Source organism: Dendrobates tinctorius, unplaced genomic scaffold (assembly GCF_039654945.1).
Source record: "Dendrobates tinctorius isolate UK_male_01 unplaced genomic scaffold, ASM3965494v1 ptg000241l, whole genome shotgun sequence".
NCBI lineage: Eukaryota > Metazoa > Chordata > Amphibia > Anura > Dendrobatidae > Dendrobates > Dendrobates tinctorius.
Genome location: NW_027361908.1, coordinates 15,046,022 through 15,058,530, shown reverse-complemented (window position 1 = coordinate 15,058,530; position 12,509 = coordinate 15,046,022). Strand labels below are relative to the sequence as shown.

General features: G+C 45.4%; 1 protein-coding gene across 1 annotated transcript in view; it reads right to left on the bottom strand.

Moving 5' to 3' along the window:
* PTPRQ (protein tyrosine phosphatase receptor type Q) overlaps positions 1–12,509 on the bottom strand; it is a 794,911-nt gene that overhangs the window by 732,994 nt on the left and 49,408 nt on the right. The window lies entirely within an intron of this gene.

Below are 12,509 nucleotides of genomic sequence, written 5' to 3'. Positions count from 1 at the left end.
GGATAATTATGAGTCTCTCCAAATTTTTAGATGTTCATCATGTGTCACTCTCTCCATATCCTTAGAGGGCCATAATGCGGACCGCACTCCAAATTGTCAGAGGCACTTACTTCAAATTATTAGAGGCTTATTGTGCATCACTCTCTCCAACTTTTTATTGGGTTATCATGTGGTCCTCACTTTAAATTTAAGAGAGTCATCATCCAGCCCTCATTCCAAACCTTTAGAGGGTCATCATGCATCACTCTCTCCAAATTTTTAGAGGGTCATTATATGTCACTGTCTCCAATATCTAAGAGGTCATTTTGTGCAGTCACTCCAAATTTTTAGAGGGTCATCATGTGGCACTCGTTCAAAATTTTTGTCTTACAGGGTATATTGCAGTCCCTACTTTTAATTTTTGGCAACCCCTGCACTTAGTGCACAGGGTTTATGAGTGTAAGAGTCCCATTAATTAACAATTTTGACGGAATGTGTATGAGGCCCTTTTTATGTCTAATACAGGAAGTATTAGAGTCCCTCTTCATTCTAATTTTTTGCAGTTCTTGCATTATCCGCATAGGCTTTGTGAGCTTGAGTCCCTCCTTCATAAATTAAACAGCATGTGTCTGGCCATGTCACACACCACATGGCAAGATAAGGTAGTAAAATATTAAAAATACATTTACCGGTGGGATGAAGGAGGAATATTTTTTTCTCTATTTAATTTTGTCTTATATACAAGTCATTATACAAGAAAGAATGTTTCCTAACATTTTTTCCTGTAAAATACATTTCAGCTTCGGTTTTGTATGTTTTATTGTCTGTCCATAAAAGTGGCGCACTACTCTGACAAGATTGTTCTCAGCAGCGAAATGGGAGTCTGAGATGCATCCAGGCAGCTTCCCAAGGCACCTAAAGGGAAAAGAAACATCTTGAATGTGATTTTGAACACTTTGAGGGGTGCAGCTTTTTAAATGGTGTCACTTTTCTGGAAAATAGGCCCCTCAAAGACATTTCAAATGTGATGTGGTCCCTAAAAATTTTCTTTGGAAATTTTATTAAAAAAAAGAAAAATTGCTGATAAATTTTTAACCCTTCTAGCTTCCTAAAAAAAATATTATATTTCAAAAATTATTCTGATGTAAAGTAGATGTGGCGCCCCTGAGGGTTCAGTCGCCACAGAGGTACTGCACCTCCTCCTGAGGTGTGGTGCCCCACCATTCAGGTAAGGTGGAGACACCTGACTACACTCCAACACCTGCAACCCACACAACATAGTAGTGTAGCAAAGAACCCTTTGGTGGCTCCCTGCTTGGAACACGAAGAGTGCTGGGAGGTGGGTGGAGCTTAGTCCGCACCAAAAAATTGGGGAGAGTTTAGGATTTAGTCAGTCAGTCAGTGAGTCTGACGGGGTCAGAAGGAGAGAGAAGATCCCCGGAGAGGGATGGACAAGGGAAGTGCTGCAGTGGACCTCAATGACCTGGGTCTGCTGGCACAGGAAAGAGACATTGATGGAAAGCCTGACTCTTCATAAGGAAGATAGATTTGAATGGAACGTAAGGAGAAAAGGAGGACTGAGGATTAGGGTTAGAGCAGAACCCTTCCCAAGTTCACAGTGCAAGGCCGGGGTCCGGTCCCCAAGGTTGTATGGATACTAATGGTCCTGCAGCAGACACCGGAGGAATAGAAGTTGTCACCACTTTATTCCCACACAAGACTTGGGGGCACAACAGCAACATGAGTGAGCCGGGACTTAGTAGCAAGGAGTCCCCGAAGCAGGCTACAGCTGTCTGCCCTACAAGTAGAGTTCATAGGAACATCTGACAGGAGGAACTCCAGTGTAACTCAGTACTGAGAGTACTTCACTATAGGCACAAAAGGGAGACGTTCAGAAAAGGCATATACAGTGGGGAAAAAAGTATTTAGTCAGTCAGCAATAGTGCAAGTTCCACCACTTAAAAAGATGAGAGGCGTCTGTAATTTACATCATAGGTAGACCTCAACTATGGGAGACAAACTGAGAAAAAAAAATCCAGAAAATCACATTGTCTGTTTTTTTTTCATTTTATTTGCATATTATGGTGGAAAATAAGTATTTGGTCAGAAACAAGCAATCAAGATTTCTGGCTCTCACAGACCTGTAACTTCTTCTTTAAGAGTCTCCTCTTTCCTCCACTCATTACCTGTAGTAATGGCACCTGTTTAAACTTGTTATCAGTATAAAAAGACACCTGTGCACACCCTCAAACAGTCTGACTCCAAACTCCACTATGGTGAAGACCAAAGAGCTGTCAAAGGACACCAGAAACAAAATTGTAGCCCTGCACCAGGCTGGGAAGACTGAATCTGCAATAGCCAACCAGCTTGGAGTGAAGAAATCAACTGTGGGAGCAATAATTAGAAAATGGAAGACATACAAGACCACTGATAATCTCCCTCGATCTGGTGCTCCACGCAAAATCCCACCCCGTGGGGTCAGAATGATCACAAGAACGGTGAGCAAAAATCCCAGAACCACGCGGGGGGACCTAGTGAATGAACTGCAGAGAGCTGGGACCAATGTAACAAGGCCTACCATAAGTAACACACTACGCCACCATGGACTCAGATCCTGCAGTGCCAGACGTGTCCCACTGCTTAAGCCTGTACATGTCCGGGCCCGTCTGAAGTTTGCTAGAGAGCATTTGGATGATCCAGAGGAGTTTTGGGAGAATGTCCTATGGTCTGATAAAACCAAACTGGAACTGTTTGGTAGAAACACAACTTGTCGTGTTTGGAGGAAAAAGAATACTGAGTTGCATCCATCAAACACCATACCTACTGTAAAGCATGGAGGTGGAAACATCATGCTTTGGGGCTGTTTCTCTGCAAAGGGGCCAGGACGACTGATCCGGGTACATGAAAGAATGAATGGGGCCATGTATCGTGAGATTTTGAGTGCAAACCTCCTTCCATCAGCAAGGGCATTGAAGATGAAACGTGGCTGGGTCTTTCAACATGACAATGATCCAAAGCACACCGCCAGGGCAACGAAGGAGTGGCTTCGTAAGAAGCATTTCAAGGTCCTGGAGTGGCCTAGCCAGTCTCCAGATCTCAACCCTATAGAAAACCTTTGGAGGGAGTTGAAAGTCCGTGTTGCCAAGCGAAAAGCCAAAAACATCACTGCTCTAGAGGAGATCTGCATGGAGGAATGGGCCAACATACCAACAACAGTGTGTGGCAACCTTGTGAAGACTTACAGAAAACGTTTGACCTCTGTCATTGCCAACAAAGGATATATCACAAAGTATTGAGATGAAATTTTGTTTCTGACCAAATACTTATTTTCCACCATAATATGCAAATAAAATGAAAAAAAAACAGACAATGTGATTTTCTGGATTTTTTTTTCTCAGTTTGTCTCCCATAGTTGAGGTCTACCTATGATGTAAATTACAGACGCCTTTCATCTTTTTAAGTGGTGGAACTTGCACTATTGCTGACTGACTAAATACTTTTTTCCCCACTGTATGGTGGCGGAGTGTTGGAACGGAGTACTTCATCTTGCCTGGAAGTTGACTGAGCTCCTGACCCGGAGGACACGGCACGGACGCGGGCATCTGTATGCTCGACAGACTGTGAGTAAAGCTTTGGAACTACATGCCCTGGTGCCCTCCGCCAACACCCTCAGCACTGCTACATCTCTGTGCCTGACACTGCACCATCTACATCTCTCCCCTATCTCTTCACCTACACTGCCCTGGGACTACTGCCCTACCTGTGGAGGGCCACAACATCATTGCTTCACTACACCATCGGTCCCAGAGGATCTGTCTGCAGCTTCGGTTTAACCCCTTTCTTGCCGAACACCACAGGTGGCGTCCCGAATCATTCAATGAACATTTCTGCTATTTACAATGGGCGCCCAGGGCCACGGACCGGGTAATAGCTGCCGTGACAACAACCCCACTCGTGGAGATCCGCGGGCCCAGTACCGAGTACCCCGCCACCCTGGGTGTGAGGGCGACCCAACTTGGCGTCACAAACAGGATACTGAAGCCCGTTACCACCGGGTTCTGTGTGCTGAAGATTTATTGGACTTAATTGCTGAGAATGTGCAAAATAACCAATTTGATAGACTGTAAGAAGGACTCTCAAAGTGGCCATCGGCACGGTGAAGAAGGGCGTGATAACATGGGTGGTCCTAAGAAAAGAGCACGGACTGTCCTGAGCATCCCCTGCCTTAACTTCTATGCTACAGCAACATGGCCCACCCCCAGAGGGGTTCGTATACTGGCTTGGTATGGAGGGGTAGGAAGAAGACACCGCCCCCAGAAGGAGGAGCGAGGCCCGGTGGTGGGAAAGAAGCCCAGGAAGGAAGGAGAACACCAGGACGCCATGATGGAAGCAGGAAGGAGGCCCGAAGAGCGCGAGGAGGTCGAGCAGAACTTCCCCGGCACAGAAGCTGAAGGCTCCGACCCTGCTTCCAAAATGGACCGCCAGCAGCTGGAGGATGAGATTGCCCAGCTGACACACCGCCTGCGGCTGAGACAGGAGGCTCTCTGGGCCCTGAACCTGCGGCGCGCCCATGAGGGGCCTATATCTCCGGTACCCCCACCACTGGTACCTACCGTCGCTGCTACAGTTCTTCCTCAGGCAGCACCTGTGGAGCCCGCGGCTTTTGAGACATCGCCGGCCACGTCTGTCACCACCTCCACGCTGCTACTGCTGCTGGGCGCTGCTTGTCTGGAGGAATTATCGGAGGGCCTGGGAGCTGAAGCTACGCTCCTGCCTGGACCTAGCGCGGCTGCGCAGGTCCCACCGGAGACCCCTGCGGACTCGGAGCCGCCATGTGCTCCACCACCATCTCCGACCTTGGAGAGGGCAGCCCCCGTCACCACCGCTGCCACCGGTAGCCGTCCAGAGCCTGCACCGGAGCCGATATCACCATGCCAGGAGGCTCCAGGTATGGCTGCCGCCCCTGCACCTGGGAAGACCTTGGGGCGCACACCTGTTGCAGCGTCTGGGCAGGTTGTGCTAGACCTGGTCTGGGATCGGGACTCGAGTCCTTGGGGGGAACACCTGAACCCCTAACAGTGGTGCCCCTGTCCACGGTGGGTAGAGGCCGATCCTGGGAGGAGGAAGAGACAGAGGCCAGATGCCAAGTGACCATCCACCAGCTGGCAGCCGAGCAGAGAGAACGGGAGCAGCGGAGACTGGCAGTGCTGGGCCCTGACATGGACCGGAAACAAAGGGTCCGTGCCAGTCACTATGGTCCCCGAGACTCAGCAGGATGGGGTCAGGTCCTGAATGTTAACCATGAGCGGGGGGTTTGGTTTCATCTCAGACCCCCAGAGGATCTCTGACCTCTTCTTCAGCAGAAGGGACGTGGAATTTCACCTCCGGAGGGGACACCCTGCTCGTGATCTGCAACCGGGAGAATACGTCACATTCACCCGGCATGAGGGGCTACGGGGCTGCTATGCTATGAACGTGCACCGTATTCCTGAAGATTTTATATCGGCTTATAAGAAAGAAAGAGCCTATGTTCCTCCGGCAGGAATACCTCCCACAGTGGTAATCATACCTGCCAAAGCACAGCAAACCACCTCCACTCCAGTACAGCACCCCATGGTCCAAGTTGCTATCCCTGCTACACCACAGGCAGCAGTCACCCCAGTTGCCACTTCATCATATGTGAACCCACAAGCAGGAAGAGGATGTCCACAAGTTCTCCCCTGGAAGCAGCTCAAGAAACCAGCTTCCATCACCCCAGGAGGGAACCCACATTAAAGAACATGCTCAAATCTAACTAACTGTTACCCAGGAGGGTATTGGCACATTTGCCTTGTTATTTTTCCCCATTGTTTACAATTATGTTCCAGTTTTCTTCAAGTTGCGTTGGCAGCCTTTATAATGAAAAATTGAACTGCTGTGATCATGAACTTGGAGTGAATCACAAACTTTCTTGTATATAGTTGCACCTCTTTAGGTGCCCTTTCTTGGTTTTACGTAGGCTTTCTAAGAGTGAAGACTACCTCAACCTGGAGCATTGCTCCAACCTAAGGACACTGCAAGAAATCCCGGCTGGGAGCAGTGTCCAGCACTTACAAGAATTGTGATGTTTTAATGTGAAGAGTTATATAATGTGTCTAATGAGAGTATTCATAGTTACAGAATAGCTTTTATATAAAGTTTAAATTGATAGTAATGACTAGGTATCTGATTAGGAGTGAATATTTTGACTAAATGGTAGTACTTTAATAAAGAGATAAAAAAATTTAAATAAAGAATATTCAGGTGACGAACCAGGTACCAGCGGTTGTCACTTATGGTTAAGAAGAAGTGAAAATGTGAAATGTGATAAAAGAGTATTGAATAGCACTTTAAAATAAGGTAATGCGATAAATCATAGTTAGTTAAGTTGTTTGCAACGTTCAAGAGTGAGTGCCTCACACATTGGGAAGTTTAGATAAGAATTGTTTACCAGCATTCAAAAATTTTTGTATGTTCCTTTGTTTGTCTAACTTTGTTCACTTGCAGCCTGCGGACGAGCTGTGTTTAACAGGGGGTATGTGGTGCCCCTGAGGGTTCAGTCGCCACAGAGGTACTGCACCTCCTCCTGAGGTGTGGTGCCCACCATTCAGGTAAGGTGGAGAAACCTGACCACACTCCAACACCTGCATCCCACACAACATAGTAGTGTAGCAAAGCACCCTTTGGTGGCTCCCTGCTTGGAACACGAAGAGTGCTGGGAGGTGAGAGGAGCTTAGTCTGCACCAAAAGATTGGGGAGACTTTAGGATTTAGTCAGTCAGTCAGTGAGTCTGACGGGGTCAGAAGGAGAGAGAAGATCCCCAGAAAGGGATGGACAAGGGAAGTGCTGCAGCGGACCTCAATGACCTGGGTCTGCTGGCACAGGAAAGAGACATTGATGGAAAGCCTGACTCTTCATAAGGAAGATAGATTTGAATGGAACGTAAGGAGAAAAGGAGGACTGAGGATTAGGGTTAGAGCAAAACCCTTCCCAAGTTCACAGCGCAAGGCCGGGGTCCGGTCCCCAAGGTTGTATGGATACTAATGGTCCTGCAGCAGACACCGGAGGAATAGAAGTTGTCACCACTTTATTCCCACACAAGACTTGGGGGCACAACAGCAACATGAGTGAGCCGGGACTTAGTAGCAAGGAGTCCCTGAAGCAGGCTACAGCTGTCTGCCGTACAAGTAGAGTTCATAGGAACATCTGACAGGAGGAACTCCAGTGTAACTCAGTACTTAAAGTACCTCACTATAGGCGCAAAAGGGAGACGTTCAGAAAAGGCAAATATGTTGGCGGAGTGTTGGAACGGAGTACTTCATCTTGCCTGGAAGTTGACTGAGCTCCTGACCCGGAGGACATGGCACGGACTCGGGCACCTGTATGCTCAACAGACTGTGAGTAAAGCTTTGGAACTACATGCCCTGGTGTCCTCCGCTTACTCCTGCGCCAACACCCTCAGCACTGCTACGTCTCTGTGCCTGACACTGCACCATCTACGTCTCTCCCCTATCTCTTCACCTACACTGCCCTGGGACTACTGCCCTACCTGTGGAGGGCCACAACATCATTGCTGCACTACACCATCTGTCCCAGAGGCTCTGTCTGCAGCGTCGGCTTAACACCTTTCTTGCCGAGCACCACTTGTGGCGTCACAAATCATTCAATGAACATTTCTGCTATTTACAATGGGTGCCCTGGGCCATGGACCGGGTCATAGCTGCCGTGACAACAACCCCACTCGTGAAGATCCGCCGGCCCGGTATCGAGTACCCCGCCGCCCTGGGTGTGAGGGCGACCCATAGACATGTGGCACATGTTATTTGTTAACTATTTTCTGTGATATAATTCTCTGGTTTAAGGGCATGCAAATTCAAAGTTTAAAAAAATGTTGACCTATATTTACCACTATCATAAAGTACAATGTGTCACAAAAAATTATTGATGAAGCGTTCTAGAGTTATTACCAGAAATTTAACATTTGGCCTGGTCAAAAAGGTGAAAACAGACTGGGGAAACGAAGGAGTGAACTGAGAGCTAGCTATGACATGGATGTTCTCTGTATGCAAATTATAACTCCTAGACTGCTTTGCTTTTACTTAGCATCTTGACCTGAGAGGTTCCTATTAACCCCTACACAGGGATCTGAACTTACAGCAAGGATCCCTGCGTAATGTCCATGGAGTAGCTGCTGGCCAATTGAGCGAGTTGGCAGAGTAAAGTCAGCTAGCTCGGTCAAAACCAGAAAGGTCAGGTGCTAGAAAAAAATCATAAAGCAAGAATAAGGTCAAGCTGTAGCCAAGATTAGATCAAGGAGGACTGTGTCTGGGGTAGAATCATGTAAGCAAAGAGTTTAGTCAATCCATTGTCAGCAACACGTATCAAGAAAGCTGAATAAGATAACAGGAACCAACATCAGCAATGAAAACAAGGTAAGAATAAATATAAAATAGCCTGCTGGGAGTTCAAACAGTTTATGGTGCTGCCCTATAAGTCACAATATAGAACTACTTACACTTGGCAACTAACTGGTCTGGAGATACACCCACTGACCGGGCAGCCCAGAAGTCCCAGCCACAGCAATATACTTGACTGGACTGCGCCTGCAATGCCAGTAGTGCTGCCATTTCCGTCAACTACATCGTCATTGCCACCTACACAGTAAGAACACTAGAGCAGGAGCAGGTAAGATAAGGTAAGCTTTTCTCACAGACATGGCTGCATAATGATGAACTACTGGACTGCAAGGGCCCATATACAGGTTTTGCACAAGGGCCATTTTCTGTCTATGTCCACCCCTGACACCAGGGAAGCTTCTTATAGGATTAGGATGTGGGTACCATGAAGGACAGGAAATCAAGGAAAACTTGCTGCCATATTTCTGGAATTTCTACACACAAGGAAGTTGCAACATTGAAAACGCCAAGTCAAACATTTTCATCAATATCCCAACCCTACACACGGGCCTTTTCCATGCCACATACGTACTGTACATATCTATAAGAAAGGCAATGAGGCTGTGTTGCTTTCTATTCTGAGGTTATTTTTTACACTTTAATAGAATGTGTTTCTTTTTCATGCAGAATATGAAAATATTCAGAGTATCTTAACCTCCTTAAGTAAACATTGATATAGTCTGGTCCGAGATTATTTTTTTTAAAGATTTGGCAGCAATAATATTTTAGATATAATTGATTTTTATATACTTTTCCTATCTAGAGCTACTCCTCAGATATTAATGAAGCTTTCAAAGGAAAAGGAGGCCGCCGACAGCTGCAGACTGGGGATGTAATCAGGATCGCAGAAAACAACATTTATTATGCTTCACTTCAGTAGAGTCAGGCTACTGTGCATTCCTTTTCCCTTTCAGGTGTTTTTCTTTTTTCATCTCTTTTTTACTGCAAAAGATAAAAATCTGTATAACTCAATATTAGGGGAGTAGGAAAGAGAATTTCTATTTATGTACGGTAATCTTATAGAACATTGGGTAAATGGACTTTGCTGTTTTATATCAGCTCTATGTGTCGCTTGAATATGCTGCCCTATTTGAGTATAGCACATTAAAAGAACTATTAGCATAAAAAAATCTTGAGTAGTTTGTTTAATGCATTCTCTTTTTGTTGCGCTTCTAATGTAACTCAAAGGCAATTGTGAGCACGTTTTTTCTATTTAAGCTGAGAGTAGCGTAATATAGGGCAAGTGAGTCTGATTCCAACGATGTATCACTTAGTTTACTGGGTGCAGCAGTTGTGACACAAACAGAGTTTTCAGTAAGTAGCAGAGCTGAGAAAGCTGCCCCAGCCCACACCAGGCTCTCTATGTACATAGTCTATTGACAGTGAGCTGCTTATCACAGGAGGGGGTGTGATTGGACCCAGGCTCACACATTGCTGTAGTCCAGCAGTCATTTTCTCCCAGTGATAAAACCTTCATTGTAAGTAAACAACAGCACACAGCAACAAAAAAAAGTGACACATGATTGAATTTAGTGTCTCAGCTGCTACCTCTTTCTGTGCTCAGATTACATAGCAAAAATCTACTGACAGATTCCCTTTAACTATTAAATGGCAGCTGCAGTCCACCCAATTGCATGCAACTCAATGTATTGCTTTGGACTTCTGCTGTAGCTAAATCAATCAACAGGACTACAAAAGTCACAGTAAAGCTTAAGGCCTCATTCAGACTTCTGTTATTTTTCACATATGCAAAAAAAAAAGGTCCAAGTTTCTTTTTTGCTCTTTGTTTGGATCTGATGTTCATGAGTATTTGGTCATTGTTTCTGCTTTTACTATCAGTGTTTCATCAGTGATTTTCACATATGAAGAAATAAATACATTGCAATATTAATCACGGACTGCACACGGATGTCATCCATGATTTTTAGGAACGCATAGACTTGTATGGCTAATTTTGAACTGTGGCTCCAATTAAAAATGGACATGTCTCCTTAAATTTTTGTGGATGCACGGTTCGTAAAAAAGCACAGAGATATAAATGGCACCATAAACTTTACAGACTACGTGTTTTATCCGTGAAAATCACATATATATAACATGCAGGTGATTCACAAGCATCTGAGGCCTTAGGGATTATTCAGATGAGCAAATTACACGAATGTGTGCTGTTCAGTACTAGAGTAATAGTAGTGCAGAGCACAAATCAAATGTAGACAGCAAGACAGTACAATTAGGGAACAGTACAGTACATACATGTAGCATAGGTAGAGAGTGAGCAGGAAAGTACATGTAGAAGAAAATACAGTACACGTAGTACAGGCAGAGAGTAGTATAGTACATGGAATTTATGGAAGAAGCAGTGCAGTACATGTAGTATAGTACACAATTCAAATGTACAGAGCAGGATAATACAGCTAGAGAGCAGCGCAGTGCATGTAGCATAGGTAGAAAGTGAGCATTACAGTACATATAGTACAGGCAGAGAGTAGTAGAGTACATGTGATTAATGTAAGGAGCAATGCAGTACATGTAATAGGAGTAAAGAGTAGTACAGTACACAAATCTAATGTAGAGAAATATAGAGACCACGACAATACAGTTAGAGAGCAGTGCGATACATGTAGCATAGGTAGAGAACAAGCAGTACAGTACATATAGTACAGGCAGAGAGTAGTAGAGTACATGCAATTTATGTAAGGAGCATTGCAGTACATGTAGTACAAGTAGAGAGTAGTAAAGTACACAAATCTAATATATAGAAATATAGATAGCAGGACAATACAGTTAGAGAGCAGTGCAGTACTTGTAGTATTGTAGATAGCAATCAGTACATCTAGTACAGCCAGAGAGTAGTAGAGTACATGTGATTTATGTAACGAGCATTGCAGTACATGCAATACAAGTAGAGAGTATTACAGTACACAAATCTATTGTAGAGAAATATAGAGAGCAGGGCAATACAGTTAGAGAGCAGTGTGGTACTTGTAGTATAGTAGATGTAGTATATGTAGGGAGCATCACACTACCTCAACCACAGGCAGAGAGCATAAAACACAGGTGGAGAGCAGAACAATACATATTTTACAGGTAGAAAGTAGTGCAGAATATGAAGAGAGAAATACAGGACATGTAGAGAGAAAAATAGGACATGTAGAGAGAAATACAGGGCATGTAGTTCAGGTAGACTGCCTTATAGTACATGTGATATAATGTATGTAGAACTGGTAGATAGCAGTACAGGACTTGAAGCTGTAAGGGGGACGACCGGACCGCGAGTACCTGCATGCCGGGTCTGGAACTGTTGAGGCAGCATCCCCTGTTCGCGTGGGGAAGCTCTAGTGAGGTGGACTTTCCTGTTGACTGAGGGGGGTGGGGACATAATAGAGAAAAGTGCGCTTAGCAGGGGGCATTTGGCGCAAATCTGGGGCAGCGCGCAGTCAGAGGAGCGCTGCACCCTGTCCTTTCAAACAGTACCGGCGCTGCGACAGGATCCACTGCCTGCAGAGGTGCTGCTGCAGAGAGAAGGGCCAGGTATGCTGTTCTGGCATTATTGTGCAGAAAGTTAATTCATAGTGTAGTACCATTTATAATCATTAGATGTCATTAGTTGCCCATTTATCCTCTTCCTGGATAAAGTGAGCATTCCTCTTTAAACAGTGAGTTCTGATTAGAACCGCCCCCTTAGTTTCCCAGGCAAGAAGACTTGCAGACATTTTCCCTCAGACCTTTGAGTCTTACACACATGTTCCTGGTACTCTCTCCTTACAAATCACTGCTCCTGACAAGCGGATTCTGGTGAGGGTCAAATGTATCTAGAGTGCATGTGTAATGGTCAACGTGTGACTGGACACACCGCCTCCAGCAGGGCAAATTTATATGACACACGCGACCCTGGATACACCGCCTCCAGTAGGGCGAATTTAAATAAGACGTGCAGCCGGATACACCGCCTCCAGCAGGCGAATTTCAGAAATACAAGTGAAACTGGATACACCGCCTCCAGCAGGGCGAATTTCAATAATAAGGGGAAACACCAAGGAAACAATTACAATGGTG